At 38.5% G+C, this 16,594-nt stretch overlaps 1 long non-coding RNA gene across 1 annotated transcript; it reads left to right on the top strand.

Moving 5' to 3' along the window:
- On the top strand, positions 4,290-9,399 carry LOC110261501. Its single transcript, XR_002345635.1, has 3 exons — positions 4,290-6,885; positions 7,556-7,656; positions 9,125-9,399. It is a non-coding gene; the product is annotated as an uncharacterized LOC110261501 (long non-coding RNA).

The following is a 16,594-nucleotide window of genomic DNA, read 5'->3' as shown; positions in this document are numbered from 1 at the left end:
TGGGGGCTGGGTGCTGAGACTCAGGCTCCAGAGGTCAGTTCTGGGGAGCAGACTAGGATCGGTTGTGTGCAGACACCCTGAAGGGCACACGCTCTGAGCCACAGGCTGGGGAGCAGAATGCCACAGCCCAGGGAGCACAGGAGGAGGTCTGGTCCTTCAGGAGAAGCAAGGCCATTGTTGGGAAGGGTGAGAGGAGGAGGGGCGGACTGCCATAGGAATTTCTTTCCTTGTGCATATGCAGGTTCTCAGAAGGGGGCGCACCTCTGGTGCAGGCTACAGGTGGCAAGAGGCCACTTGCTCAAGCTATGAGAGACTGGGCACCTTTCATGTAGGGTATGGGTGGCCTGGCACCTCTTGTGTGGTCTAAGGGCAGCAGGGGGCTAAGGGTGATGCCGCACCTCTTGCGTGATCTACAGGCGCAGGGGGGATAAACCATAGATGTCATCTCAGAAACCAGAGGGGGGCATGGCCAGCCACTGCCAGAGGTCTGTGAACAGACTCCACCTGCAGCCCCAATCACTGCAGAGGGCACCACAGAGGAGGGCATTACCACCGAACACCACCCATTGTTGCTCTCACTCCCCTGGGAACACACACACACCCTGCTGCTGCCAAATGCTCCAGGCACCACCTAAATCTTCCTGAGGCTCATTACCACTCCCGAGGGCCCTGCAACTAGGAGTAGCCTGTTCCACCTTCCTGCAGATCCTCACTACTATCAAGAGCCCAGCAACAGGCACTGATTTCTAGCCCTGCCCATTGCCTCTTTCTCCCTGGAAACACACTCAGCACCCTATCAAGGGGATATACTGCTCACACTGAAGAAAGAGACAGCAAATATCCAAACTCCTATGCCAAAAATAATAGTAACCCACCACAAAATACAAAGGGGTCCTCTTGCATAGAAATAGCTCTCCAAGACTAAAGTAGTTGGTTTCCCTAAACTCACAGAAAAAGGGAAATATAAGTGAAATGAAGAAGCTCAGGAACCATTTCTGGTTAGAAGAACAGGAGAATTCACCTGAAGCAGCAAACAATGAAACAGAACTCTGCAGTCTAACAAACAGTGAGTTCCAAAAAAGGAGATAGTGAGACCATATGATATCACTTATATCTGGAATCTGTTATACAGCACGGATGTACCTTTCCACAGAAAAGCAACTCATGGACATGGAGAACAGACTTGTGCTTGCCAAGGGGGAGGGGGAGGGAGTGGGATGAACTGAGGGTCTGGGGTTAATAAATGCAAACTATTGCATTTGGAGTAGATAAGCAATGAGATCCTGCTGTATAGCACAGGGAACTATATCCAGTCACTTGTGATGGAACATGATGGAGGATAATGTGAGCAGAAGAATATATGTATGTGCATGTGTGTGTGTGTGTGTGTGCGCGCATGTGCGTGTGACTGGGCCACTTTGCCATACAGTAGAAATTGACAGAACACTGTAAATCAATTATAATGGAAAAAATAAAAATCATAAAATTAAAAAAGAGCACTATCATTTAATAGGAATATAAATTCTGAGTTGAAGTGTACAATTTTTTAAGGTAGTTGCCATGACTTTTTTTTTTTTTTTTTTGGTTGCACCCACAGCATGTGAAAGTTCCCAGGCCAGGGATCCAACCTGCACCACATGAGTGAACAAGCCACAACAGCAACACCACCAGATCCTTAACCCACTAAGCCACCCGGGGACTTCCATTTTTTGAAATGGATTTCATCCCTTAAAGAATTTATTTCTTGTGCAAGGATGTTACTAAACACTCTTCCAGAATGAGAACATGAAATCATCCTGTGTAGCCTTGGAGAAGAATGGAATAAACATGGACAACAATGTTCTTTTTTTAGTGGACAACATTGTAAAAAGTTGTTGATCAAAATATTCAATGTCATCCTGAAGGACGAAAAAAGCAATTATGCCATTAAAAACAGCATTACGTGTGTCAAAGAATCACATCTGAAAATCAGGTATCAGAGCTAACTTTACAATTCCGTATTCAGTATATCAATTCATGATGTTAATGTTGGTGTTTTTTAATTAATGAATGTTCAATGAACCAAAGAATGGAAGCTGGATATGATGATTATGGAGGCTCTGTTACAAGGTCCCAAGTAATTGGAAATGTTGTTGGTTCAGGGACCAAACTTTGAGAATTACTGATTTCAGTGGGACTTGAAGAAACAGTAGAAAAATCGCATTACTCATTTTTCTCGAGTCTCCAGCTTACCATGTCTTTGGATAAATTGCTCTATTTTCCAGGCATCTTGATCAAACTGGTTGTCCCTCTGTGGTAATCTAAAAGGAGATGCTCGAATTCAGGTGATACAACTAAGAAATGCTGGAAATTTCCCCCACCTAGAATGTTGGTATCATGTCCCTAACTCTTCCTAGTTGATCATTTCGGATGCCCGGTACTGTCTTTGGAACTGAATTATTTCAAGTTTATTTAGGTTATAATTTATTTTAGGATTTATCTCTAGTTAAACTCCATTTTAAAATACAGAGGGAGAGGAGTTCCCGTCGTGGCTCAGTGGTTAACGAATCCAACTAGGAACCATGAGGATGCAGGTTCGATCCCTGGCCTTGCTCAGTAGGTTAAGGATCAGACGTTGCCATGAGCTGTGGTGTGGATTGCAGACACGGCTGGGATCCCACGTTGCTGTTGCTGTGGTGTAGGCCGGTGGCTACAGCTCCGATTAGACACCTAGCCTGGGAACCGCCATATGCCGCGGGAGCAGCCCTAGAAATGGCAAAAAGACAAAAAAATAATAATAATAAAATAAAATACAGAGGGAGAGATTTGTGAGTGAGTACTCTCGCCATCTGTGTGTATCTGTTCATATTGGGGGTTCTCACTGCTCAATTTGCCATTTTAGCTGATGTAATCTCCTGTATTCACTTAACGTAAGAATGTACAGATTCTGAATACCGAACTCTTCTCAGTGGCCTTAGTGTTTGCTTCATTCACTTTATAATGTGGGGGGCAGAAATAACCATGCCACCAGCTTACTCAATTTTGTGCCTTCTTTCAGAAAAATTGGTGGTATCCTTCCTATGACCCATCAGTAACTTCAGTCTTTTATGACATCTCACCAGGTTGCCTGATGAACTTGAAAAACCAAAAGTTATATAGCATGTTTATATTCCTCTAAATTTTATCTTAAAAAAAATCAGTGATTGTGATTGTAGTTTATGATTTCTTCAACAAGAATATTCTATCTTTTTTAGTAGAGGGCCACTGAACAGCAGAAGCATAAGAAGCATTCAATAAAAAAAGTAACTTGATTTTTTTATTCCATAAGGGCATACAAAATTTATATTTATTCAATATCTATTTCCATAGAAAAGTAGTTTCATGGGGCGTCTAGAGAGTTTGGTGGGGGAAAAGGTCATTCATAAAATTGTCTCCTACAAATTTTTCCTTCCCCCTTTGCCTTTTAAAGTAAAAGAAAAGTCAAGTGCAGCAGGGAACTGGCCCCCTGGCTGCCGGCCTCACCACCAGTGAATGTTTTATCTGCAACGCTCTTTGCCAAGTTTCCTGCTGACAGAGAAGCCCTGAAATATGAACCTTTAAGTCAATTCATCAGAAAACAAATATTAAATATAAATTAGTTTGAGGAAAAGAAAATCACACACATTCTTTAACTTCCATAGTTATTTTGAAACAAAACAAACCCCTTCAACTTTTGCCAAAGTATATAACAAACACATAACTAGCTACATTTTAAGGCTTAAGACTGAATTTATATTTCCAAATTAGTTTCAGTTAACTTTTGTGTTGTTCAAGTTATCTAAGAGTGTATGTTATAATTTTTAAATTATATTTTCAGAGATTATACATTTAGTTTTCTAAACCTTGTGATTAAGACAAAAGAAATTCTAAAGTATTAATGTAGAAACACTGAAACTTATACGAGGAGCGCATATTATAAACATAATGGAAATTCCATGGGCTACTGATATATGAAGCACAGTTTCAAGGTTTTCTCTTTCCCTGGTTTTTAAATTTATAATAAATGAAAAGTTTTCCTTGAAAACATTCCAATTGGCAGAAAATCTAAATGTACAGAGCAATTATTAGGATGATACAAGCTATGACTATTTCACCCTCTCTAAATGCAGGAATTTATATTACTATTTTAAAACCACTCTTTCCATACAGTGGGCATTACATTACAGTGAATATTCTAAGCATCTTTACATGTATTAATTTTCAATGATCTAGCATAGAAGTGACCAATAAAAAATGAGGAAACCAAAGTCCATGGTCAGTTAGTCATAGATCATGTGCTGCCGCTTTGAGTATTGAATTTGTTGATATTTAAACCCATCGTGTGTCGTCTGTATGGTGGACAAGATCTGCCATCCAGAACCTCCCAGTGAAGAATTTGTAGCGCCAGCTGCTAGAAATGCTGCTGGCAGAATGTCTTCAGCTGGCAGCACTTGCAAGGATTGCCTCAGTTGCAAGGCTTGCCCTCCACCCCTGCCGCCCCGGGGCAGCCTCTGTCCAGCGATTGATGGAGCGAGGGTAAAGAGACTTGGCCATTTTGTCCGAGATGGACCAACTCTGATCATTCACATTAGGTCCAGAGGCTATGGTCAGGCAGACATTGCAGCTTGACTATTCCCAACGCTCAACCCTGCTCCCCACCCCTCCCAGATACTGATTCCAGGAACACTTCATAATAAATATCTCATGAGCTAAACCCCATCTCCGAATCCGTTTCTCAGAGAATGTAACCTAGAACATTGTATCTGCATAATAATGAAACACATTTGCCTACAATACACCTTTTCCAGTTACTCTTTAAGGTGTTTCAATAAACACCCTCATACATATATTTGAGGATATTGGTGAAAAGTCATACTCAAATGGATATGATTTTTTTCATTTGATGGCTAATTTTGCTTCAGTTTAGTATCCCATAACCATCCAGAATCTTATCCTATTTTGATTTACAGAAGTCGCAATAGCTCTCTAACTGCAAATCTCCCCAACTCCAACAGTAAATCTTTTAAGATTAATCAGCTCTTTATCTATTAAGCACCAGTTTCTGCAGTAAAGAGTGATCCACGTCACCACTGTAGCAATTTTCTGAATCACCTCCCCAAGCCCCTGACTTAGAAATCCATTCCAAATGTTGTACTATTATTTTTTTCATAAATCATTCCAAACTGCTATATAAACCTTAAGATTAGGTTTTCATCAATATCATATGAGCTTTGCAATGTTGCTCCAGCAAAATAACAATGCAGTACAACTTTTAATGTTTACTTTTTTTGGAATATTTGACATAGTAGAAGGTCTTTATTTTAGAGTATTCCTTTTAGGGAGATTGAAAAGGTACAAGTTATGAAGGGCTGATCATCCAACACAAAGATCATCCTTCTATGTACTTCTGTTACTGCCTTTTGAATATTTCATTGCTCTGTAAGGCCTCTGCTTTGTGGTCAGCTAGGGAGCAGTAAAGGAAATAAACAAGATTCAAACTACTAAGTGAAGTTCATCTAATTTAAGCTTTGGAGAATGATATAACGACTAGAAAAAATATAATATTTGAGATATCTAGGTGATTTTTACACACATAATATATTGCCGTGTTGAGACAATAAGCCACTAAAGTTTTGTAGTAGTTTTCATACCTCTAATGGACCACCTTACATTTAGTAAGAGAAACCAGGAACCATGCCTTTTCACAATCAGTGGCAGAGGAAGGAACTGAACCCAAACATGTTGATTCCTGGTCCAATGCTCTTTCATTCGTTAATCAGAGTTTCATAGACTGTCAATCACAGTTCTCCATTTAATATTCTTCGCAGTGCAATCTAAGAGTTAAACAAATTTTTCTGAGGATTTTTTGGCAGGTATCCCCCACAAAGGGCTGATCTCCATTTCGACATCGAAGCACAGGTATAAAGACCTGGCATCCCAGCCAGCTGGAGACAAAGCAAAGGCCACCAGCACCAGAGCTCCCTGGAGTCAAACATGAGTATCACAAGGCCTGACTTTTCCCTCCGTTCACTTGCTTTTATCTCTACTCTTTTCCCTTGGGTTAATCCCAAGAGCACTCTTAACAAACCTTCAGATGCTCACCTCCACCTCAAAACTCTGCTTCTTGTAAAAGCCAACCTGCAAGAGAGAAGATGCTTTCAAATCTCATTCTACCTCTGCCATTAAATATTTGTGAATGGAAGAGAAATGTATCCTTCCTGCCCCTCTGATTCTGACTTCTGCTTTCATATGAAAAGCAATATTTTTAAAAATGCTTTTGTTCTTGTAATGCAGCTAACTCTGGACCCCTTCCTGCTAAACCAAGACCACTTCCTATCGTCTTAGTACCCATTCATTGCCTTCTTGTTTTAGTAAAGACCTAGGATCTAAATCTCGGCAGTGTCCCCAGTTTTCTCCATTATTATTCAGCGGTGGTCCTTCTCTAACCCATGTCCTTGGTCAACCAGACCTACTGCTGCTACGTAACTTCAGACCTTCCTTTAAAGTCTTGGAGTGTCTTTTAACAACTCCTTCATGAGATCACATTAATACATCATTACACATGTCGTCTTTACCAAGAGTCAACACCCTGCACTTGTCTGTGCCAGAGATAAAGTCTAAGTCTACAGGTGAGTCAGTAGCTTCAGAAAATTTGTGGCTGTTTAATGTCTCCCTTGCCCCACTCCGGACTGAAAGGAAACCCTCCTCAACTTTGATGTATTTCTTCCAGAGAATCAGATAATTTAGACAGAGTTACTGAGAATGGAAAAGAAGTTAGAGGAGAACCAGGCTAACTCTGATCCAAAGCTGATCTTACTGCAGCCAAGAAGACTAGTCAGAAAAATTGCATCAAAAGAGAAAAAAAAAAAAAAGGCCTAATTCATTCTGGTAAGATAACTCCTCTTTTCCTATTTTTTTTTTTCATTCAATGGATGTGTAAAAATTAAAGAAAAATAACTGTCTTCTTTCCAGTCTCACTTAAAATAATTTCTAAAGCTCACACTGTGGAAGCCCTAGAATATTATAAATTTGCTTGAGCAACAGTTCTTAAAGTTGCATTTAAGGATATTGAAAAGTAAAAACACTTCTGTTTTCATAGACAAAAAGATGTGATATTCCAAAAAATAGTAAGTATGACAAAATACTGTAAGACTTTAATGTAATATTTTTTCTAAATATGCACATTTTCTCCATGCTTATCTTCTATTTAACATTATATGCAACCTCATATATGAAAATTGAATATGTATTATGCAGATACATTTCATTTAAAATGATCATGTGCTGTGTGGACTGAATTGTGTTCCCCTCAAATATTTACATATTAAATCCCTAACATGCAGTGTGATGGTACTTGGAGATGGGACCCTTCGAAGGGGTGGATCTAGGGGTGGGTCCCTTGTGGATCCCCCATGATTATATTAATGACCATAAAAAAGAGACACAAGTTCTTTCTCTCTCTCTCTCTCCCTCTCTCTCTCTCTCCATCCCCACTGCCTGTCTCTCTCTCCCTCTCTCTCTCCTTCCTTTCCTCCCTCCCTTACCACGATATACAAAGGGTACAGCAACAAGGTAGCAGTCTGCAAACCAGGAAAAACGCCTTCGCCAGACACCAAATCTGCTGCCATCTTGACCTTGAACTTCCCAGCCTCCAGAACTGTGAGAAATAAATATCTGTTATTTAAGCTTCCCAGTCTATGATATTTCGTTACTGCAGCCTGAGCTGACTAAGATACCATTGCTTTAAAGAGTCTTTCTATTATGAGCCAATTCTAATCACAAGCACATAAACAATCTATTTAGTTTATTAAAGTTCTGTTAAACTTCTTTCTTAAGATTAATTCCAGAGTTCCCATGTGGTGCAGAAGAAATGAATCTGACTAGTATCCATGAGGATGTGGGTTCGATCCCTGGCCTCAATCAATGAGTTGGGATTCTCACATTGCTGTGAGCTGTGGTGTAGTTCACAGATGCACTCAGATCCTGAGTTTCTGTGGCTGTGAGTAGGCTGGAAGCTATAGCTCCAATTTGACTCCTAGCCTGGGACTTCCATATGCCTCAAGTGCAGTCCTAAAAAGCAAAAAAAAAAAAAAAAAAAAAAAAAAGAAAGAAAGAAAAAAATTAATTCCAGATTTGGATATAACTGTGAATTTTGTACTTTTTTAATCATTGTTGACCTATCTTGGCCTAATGTTTGAGTGTTTATCATTTTCAATTCTATACATTATTTAGTATTTAATTTTCTGGTATTTAATCTTGAGTACTATTATAAAGATTCAAGAATATTTATAATAAATATATATCATTGAGTTTAAGCAACAGCAGCAAATATCCCTACATATGATCAGTTTCCCTATCAAATGTTAAATGGAAAAATGCTATGTTCTAATGAATACATTTATGAATTGAAATAATAATCATGAACAGAATCTTTAAGAACAAAAGTGCTATTGGAAATTTAAAATCTAATAACAGAAATGAAAACCTGAATAGAAACATTGGAAGATACAATTGAGAAAACTCTCCAGAATCAAAAAGAGTTAAGAGAGAAAAAAATGGAAATGAAAAGATAAAATTTGAGCGTTTGAGAATCCCATTATATACAATAGACATTTAAGAAAGAGAAAGCAGAAAAAAATAGAGAAGACATTTTCAAATAAATAATTCAAGAACTTTTTTAAAAGTTAAGGACATTAATATTCCAGATTACTGCATAGTAGTTTTAAAAAGACCTGGGGTATAGACAAGGAGTGTATGAAACCTTACAACTCTAGAAACAAAGATCCTAAAATCTTTCAGAGGGAAGAGGAAAGGGAGAAAAAAAAAGTTCACATACAAAGTAGTTGGAGTAAGAATATAATATGACTGCTAAAAAAGGAATTTTTAGTTACCTCTTCAGTTACTTTACTAACAAAATTAACTTTTGTGTGTCCTGGAGACTACAAAGCTAGAAACCACCAAAAATTTAAAAGCACAGAAAACTGAACACATTGGAAATGCTGAAGGGAAATAATTCTCGACCAGAATTATACACCCAGTGAACCTATATCCAGTGTGAGAAGGAGCTAATGACATTCTCGGGCATGCAAGGTTTTGAAGTTCTTACTTCTCATTCAACTTTTCTCAGGAAGTTGCCAGAGGAGGTATTTCCACCAAAGAGAAGATAAAGCCAGAAAAAGAGACAACATGTATTCCAGGAATGATGGATCTATTATCACAGGATGGAGGATACCATCAGCAGCCCTCCAGGGCAAGCCAGCCAGGAAGATTCTAAGGAGGGAGGAGTGAGATTGATTGGGAGTTTGGGGTTAGTGGATACAAACTATTGCATTTTAAATGGATAAGCAATGGGAATTCCCATTGTGGCTCAATGGTTAATGAACCCAGCTACTGTCCATGAGGACACGGGTTTGACCCCTGGCCTTGCTCATTGGGTTAAGGATCTGGCATTGCCATGAGCTCTGGTGTAGGTCTCAGACACGACTCGGATCCCACATACATATATGTGACTGGGTCACTATGCTATACAGCAGAAATTGGCACAGCATTGTAAATCAACTATACTTCAATAATTTTTTTAAAGGCGGGAGGATTTTATGAAATGGATAGAATGCTGGATGCATTTGGAATGCACAGGGGGCAGGTGAGAACTTTCATGCTTGGTTCCGTGCACTCATGTATTATGAGGTTGAATACAGGTGGTAATTGTATTGAAAACTGTTTTGGTATGAAGAATTGTGCATAAATGCATTAAATGCACATGTCCTATGAAACACTATCTCAAAATAAGTGATTTTGCTTTTAATGTAAACTGAAAATTACATTTCTGCAGAATTAATAAGGCAACTGATTCTAATGTTTTTTCACAGATCTCAAATTCAAACCAAAACTAGATTTAGATGTGGCCAATTACATGTGTTTTATTCCACAAACCAAGGAATTAACGAGCACTTGGTAATGAACTATTCATACCACTTCTGTAGCACAGGGCATCTCCCATTGAGTCCCCTGACTTCAAAGGAGAACTAAAGGATGGCTCTTTGTTAGAGCAATCATTGTAAACATCTTTAAATGTAAACTGGAAATAACAAAATACTTCTTATGTAAAAAAAAGCAGTGACAGTGTATTGATTTTCTTTGTACCATTAGTGGGTACCACTTCCACAATTCACTCTGAAGTCGATGCATGGGTTCTGAGTACAAAGTGACACATAAAGGAAGAGATTTTAAATACACAAGTTGGGTGTACTCGTGTTTATACTCGCCGCCCTCTTGGTCAGGCCTAATGCTGACAGTATAGTGTGGAAATGCTGAAGAGTCGGAAAGGGAAGGGCAGAACCCTTCAAGGATAGGTTTTCTACTAGCCTTATTTGTGTTCTTCTACTCTTGGACTGAAGATAATTTCCGTGAACTTTTGTGTTTCCTAAGCATTCAGTTTTTTGTTTGTTTGTTTTCAAAATTTTTAACTGAGGCCAGGGCTGAAACAGATCAAAGAGGCACCCAGGTAAGAAGCTGTAAATGTTCAACAAGATTTGAGCCAAGATGAAGGCGATTATAAGGTGCATTTAAAACAAACAAAAGGCTAGCGGACTATTTTTACTTGCCTCGCATTTTGCCTTGGTAGAAACATATCCTAGGATGGCAATTCAAAGCAGAGCAAATAAAGTTCTAATCTAGGAGTTTCCATCGTGGTGCAGCAGTAGCAAACCCAACTAGGTTCCCTGAGGATGCAAGTTTGATCCCTGGCCTCGCTCAGTGGGTTAAGGGTCTGGCGTTGCTGTGAGCTGTAGAGTAGCTTGCAGACGTGGGTCAGATCTTGCATTGCTATGTAGGAAAGCAGCTGTAGCTCTGATTCAACCCTTAGCCTGGGAACTTCCATGTGCTGCGGGTGCAGCCCTAAGAAGCAAAAAAAATAAAAGTTCTAATCTATCATATCTAAGAATTTTTATAATGATAGAAAATGGAGAATAACATAGGTAATCATAATAAGCTAAAGTAGCCAGAGCATGACCGTCACACTTTATTAATCAAATGAGTATGTTTTAATGTTTTTTTATTATATGTAGTTTTTTAATTGATAATCATGACTATCAGATTTTAAATTTTAAGTAAACCTCTATATAATATATGTAATTTCTTAATAATTGCAAATTTATTTTTCTTGTATATAAATATCAAAAAAAGCAAGGCATTTTAAATCGATCTAAGAGAACAGACTTCTTGTTCCATTTTAGATTTTTAAAGTAAAATCCATGTCAACCTAAGTTTTTTGGAAGTACTAACCTTTCTTTCTAAGGCACCTGCTCATCACAGCAACTGAGAGACAGGTTAATTCTGCACATGTTTATATTTATAGCATATGTCATGTCCCTGTGGACACCGAGCCCCTGAGGAGGAGTATAATATATTAAGAGGTACCATGGCTGATAGGTAGTCAGTACATTTTGGTTTATTAAAGGTAGTATTAAATTCTTCCTTGGACTCTTCTAGAGATTTTTGGAATAATTTCTGTGCATAGTTCATTCGCCTGTGAATTTTATTGACTGGTTGAAGAGATCACACAGTTATACATGAAGCAATAGGAAGCCGCATCAAGTACACAGGCTCTTGACATCTCCAAGAGAATCATCTAGAGTCCTGTTTGACTCTCCATATTGGCAAGGATTTGCATTTGGGAGGTGCTCGATTTTATTACTTTACAAAAGGCTGTAGTGTGAATATAAAGCAGAGGATTAAAATGTTGGCCAGTTGCTCTCTAGTGACTCACTAGCCCACACCAGCCTCAAGCATGTGTGATTCAGATGTATGTCTCACCAAATTACACAGAAAAATTACATGGACTTTTGTGATCTTGCAAAGGTCAAAGCCACAAATGTAAAGATGAGACTGTCTATGGTCTAATATGCGGTTAAGTGTGCCCTTGAGTTACAGGAATCAAAAGAAGGGGTAGGCCAAAATTGGCTGGTCTAGTCATTAATTGTTTGTGGAGGAGCTATGCACAGTCTCAGAAGATGGGTGTGTTTGAATAGGCAAAGAGAAAATGCCAAGTACATAATTACCATAATTTAGGAATAAAGATTAAAATGAGAATGATGGCCATGAAACAATAAAGAAACCAGCTTAATACAAATAGAATGTAGATGTGTGAAAAGGTGGGAAATAAGGTCAGGAAACTATAGAGGAACTGCATTATTAAGAAAAAAAAAAACCATTAAAGTTAATCTGGGAAATTCAACCTTGGTACAACAGGCACCAGGAACAACTATTGGTTTTTCAACAAGATAAAGTGATGCTAAAAGTAAATATAAAAAAATAAAGTGATGAGAGAAAACAGTGTTTGAGAAAGAGTAAGTTAATGTTGGTGAGCAGAATAGACCAAGCAGTGTAAAATTTTACAGCAAGAATCACCATTGAAAAGCTCTGAAATGACTCATTAAACTATGGGCAATGAGAAGTGATAAGAAATGTATAAATCTAAACAACATTAAGATTATATTATGGTCAAACCTTAATGAATGGATCTGTGGAAGAGGAGATAAAATTGCCAAAAAATTATTTTGCTTTTAAGCCAATTTCCTCAGTGTTAAAATAACTTCTGAATAATTTTGCAAATATCGACACATAAATTTGACCATTGCTTCAGCCTGTCTTTTAGCAAACATTCCACTCAAATTAACTATGTATTCTCATATATGATTACTGTCAACCCCTTCACACTTATTAAATAATTATATTTTTCATTTTTCTGTCCATAGTTTTACCATCACTTTTTTTGTAGCCAAAAGAAGGCGAAATTTTTGCTGAAAACAGTATTGAACCCTGCCCCCCCCCAAGTCAAATATAGAAAGCAAAGTTAAGTAGAAGTTAAGTATAATGAGTGGAGCTCATAGAACAAGGGGTCCAGGATTTAGTGTCAACCAGCAATTGAGAGGGGGGAGACCATTAGCCAGATGACAGATATTAATAAAATTGATGGGTCTAGATTTTATTTAAAGTGTGTGTGTGTGTGTGTGTGTGTATGCACAATGTTTGCTAAAACATCTGTTCAGCTATAGCATCCAGAAAGAGCAAAAGAAATGGGGAGGAAAGAAGGACGAAAGGAGAAGCTTTATGTCTGAAACCTCAGAATCCCTGAGTATGCTTTTGCTACTTGACTTTAGCACTCTTTCTTTAAGATCACTACTGCGAGCCCAGCAGGAATTTAAGACAAAGAGGAATTGGAAAAATGACTTGGAATCTTAATCCATGTAGCTGGAAGTGATAAATGACATTTCTAAGAAGACTAACTTGCTTTTTCCAACATTCTTGCAGCCAAACGTCTGTGATAATAAAAGTAAACACATCACACCCCCTTTCCAAGTAGATCAGTCTGTTGAGATGATTCTTAAATTCCAAAACCTTGCTTGGCTGAAGTCATAGAAACCCTCATGGCACTCTGAGTAAATGACACATTTATATGTGGTACAGAGTTCCTATCCTGGACAAGGAAGAGTCCACGGAAGAGCATTCAAGTCCTTAGAATAGGTTTTACTTCTCTTGTTCACCACCTAACTGGGCCTTCTGTGAATAAAATCAAACACCGTTTAAGGTGAGGGTGAAAAATTGCATCCTGGAAGTCTTCTACCTTGTTTATTTGTTCTTCTGCTTCCTGTAATCTGCTATTGGTTCTTTCTAGTGAATCATTAACTGAGGAATGGGTAAAGAAAATGTGGTACATATAAGCAATGGAACATTACACAGCCATACAAAAGAATGAAATAATGCCATTTGCAGCAACATGGGTGCACCTAGAAACTATCATGCTAAGCGAAGTTAGTCAGACAATGAAAAACAATCATATCGCCTATATGTGGAATCTTTAAAAAAAAAAAAAAGGATGCAAATGAAATTATTTGCAGAACAGAAAGAGACTCATAGACTTTGAAAAACTTATGGTTACCAAAGGGGACAGTTTGGGGGGTGGAAGGGATGGACGAGGGGTTTGGGGTTGGCATATGCACACTGAGGTTTATGGAATGACCAGGCAATGGGGACCTGCTGTATATCATAAAGAACTCTACTCAGTATTCTGTGATAATCTATGTGGGAAAAAATCTGAGAGAGAACGGATATGTGTATGTGGATGACGGGGTCACTTTGTCGTACAGCAGAAATTATTAGTCTTGTAAATTAACTATAGTTCGATAAAACTTTAAAAAAAAAAGAAAGAAAATTGCATCTTGTAAAGGTATTTGAATGAGTTCCTGTTTGTGGCTCAGTGGGTTAAGAACTCAATGAGAATCCATGAGGATGCAGGTTCAATACCTGGCCTCGCTCAGTGAGTTAAGGATTCAGTGTTGCTACAAGCTGCAGCATAGATCCCAGATGCATCTTGAATCCAGTGTCACTGTGGCTGTGGTGCAGGCCAGCAACTGCAGCTCCTATTGGACCCCTAGTCTGGGAGCTTCCATGTGCCTCAGGTGCAGCTCTAAAAAGAAAGAAAGAAAAAAAAAGGTATTTGGAGATGAGGATTTCTAAATATTCTAAAAATAACTGAGGTAGTTTATTATCTGTTAAGACAGAGTCTCCAAGTAAACAAACTTCCAAATACAAAAATTTAGTCTCCCTAAGGGACAGTTGGATGTTCCTACAAATTGGAAATCGAGTGACCTGGACAAAACACTTAAAACTGTATCATCTGGAGATACAAAATGATCTGATTCTGACACATGTATACTCCCATCATTCTTGAGATCTGCAACTTGGCAGAAAAAAAAAATCGTATGCCCTGATAACACAAATGGAAAAATGGAACTTTTTTTCCTGTAAAGTTTCTCTCTCTGGCTATGTCCAAAGCAAGACAAACAGACAACTGAGACCTAGTTTTTACGATGTGCATTGCATCTTTCCAATCAATCAGTAACACGACTCGGGATGCCTCACAGAATCTGCTCACATGTTAATAAACTGAGTATATCTCAAAGGGGAGTATAATTGAAGAATGATCAAAAACAACTGAAATTAGAAGTAAACATTTCGAGCATTTTTAAAAGGTTGATGTGTCAATAATATTCTACAAATATTAGGCGGAGCAAACACATCAGTCTTCAGACAGAGATCCTGATGGAATTCAGGAGAGGTAGCAATGGAGCTTTGAAGGGTAACGTGAATAATGAGTACAATGTACAGTAAGTAGCTTGTTCTCACCAAGAAGAGACGGTGGAAATTTCCTGGCTTTGCCTTTGGTAGCTACCTCGTATTTCCATATGTCCTTCTTACTGTAAGTGCTTTGTTTCCAGTGTTACAACTAGACCCCCCCCCACACCCCGCCAACCTAAATCTTTTCCATTCAATGGCTGGTAAGCTAAATAGCTTATGGCTTAGTGTAAGGATTCATATTTCTTAAGTTTAAGCAATGAGCTGTGGGGATGTGTTAAACTAACATGTGAGTTATACGCCTCCGGAGAGTTCAAACCAAGAGGTGCCTTGTATTCACACCAGGTCCCCCGGGTATCTTTCTCATTACAATTACAGACAAAACAGCATCATTTTAAAATCTGTGCAATAGTAAAGAAAGGAAGTTCAGAGACCGAGGTGATGAACTGTTTAACAAATTTAATGAAAGGAAACAAGTGCCGTAAAAGAAGGTGGATGGAAGGGGGTTCCTGGTACCATTACTCACTTCTGACAGACTCCCTGGGGTGAGGGATGCTGTAAGGAGCTTCCTGCAGTGATGCAAACTTTCAAAAACCCTGATTCAATTGTCCCTCGAAAGTGGAAAGAAGTGTGATAATAACATTCCATCTCCCACAAAAACACATTTGGAAATTGAAAAATACAGTTGGAAAATAAAAACAGAGATAATTCTCTTTTTAAAATATACCCATTCTAGAAATTTCTTCTCTGAACATCCCTGTTAATACTCATTTAAATGTTTCAGCCAGAAAACTGGTACGCGGGCCCTGTGTGCAGAGACCACATCTGATCATACAGCCTCCAGTATTCTTCCTAGAATAATGAAGGCGAGGGAAGGTCATTAAAATGACTCATATGTTCCCCTGGTCTTTCTTCTACAATTTGATATGCACACGTACATAAACATACAGCACAGTTGACAAAATTGCCCAGTAGAGAATAGGGTTGAAACCTTGGGCCTCAATGGTGGCTTTGTAAATTCAAGGTGAAGGGCAAGGAAAAAGCAGATAGGGAGGAGAGCCTAGTGGCTACCCAAAGCATCATTTATCTCACCCAAACAGCTGCCACACGTTGGAACTACAAAACACCCTAAATGTGAGTGCTCTAAAGAACTTCGACCCTAGAATTTCTCACTTAAAATTGATGCATTTATATTGCTCTTGCAATCTTGATCACTTTACTGCACTTTTGTTAGGAGTACAGATAGGACAAAGTGTTATTAGATAGTAGAAATAAAAAGTAACTTAGAAACAAGAATTTTACCCCCATTAAGAAAGAATGTATCAATATTTGACTCCCCAAACTAACTTAAATGACAAAGGGCAGTTCAATGCCAGAAAAGTCAACCTAAAAACAAAACAGGAAAGTCAAAAAGGAGAATTCAATCTGAATTGAGTCCTGGTTTTTTCCTTTTCGACTGTTA

This window comes from Sus scrofa, chromosome 7 (genome assembly GCF_000003025.6).
Source record: "Sus scrofa isolate TJ Tabasco breed Duroc chromosome 7, Sscrofa11.1, whole genome shotgun sequence".
Taxonomy (NCBI): domain Eukaryota; kingdom Metazoa; phylum Chordata; class Mammalia; order Artiodactyla; family Suidae; genus Sus; species Sus scrofa.
Note: the sequence above shows the minus strand (reverse complement) of the source record. Positions and strands in the feature narration are given on the sequence as shown.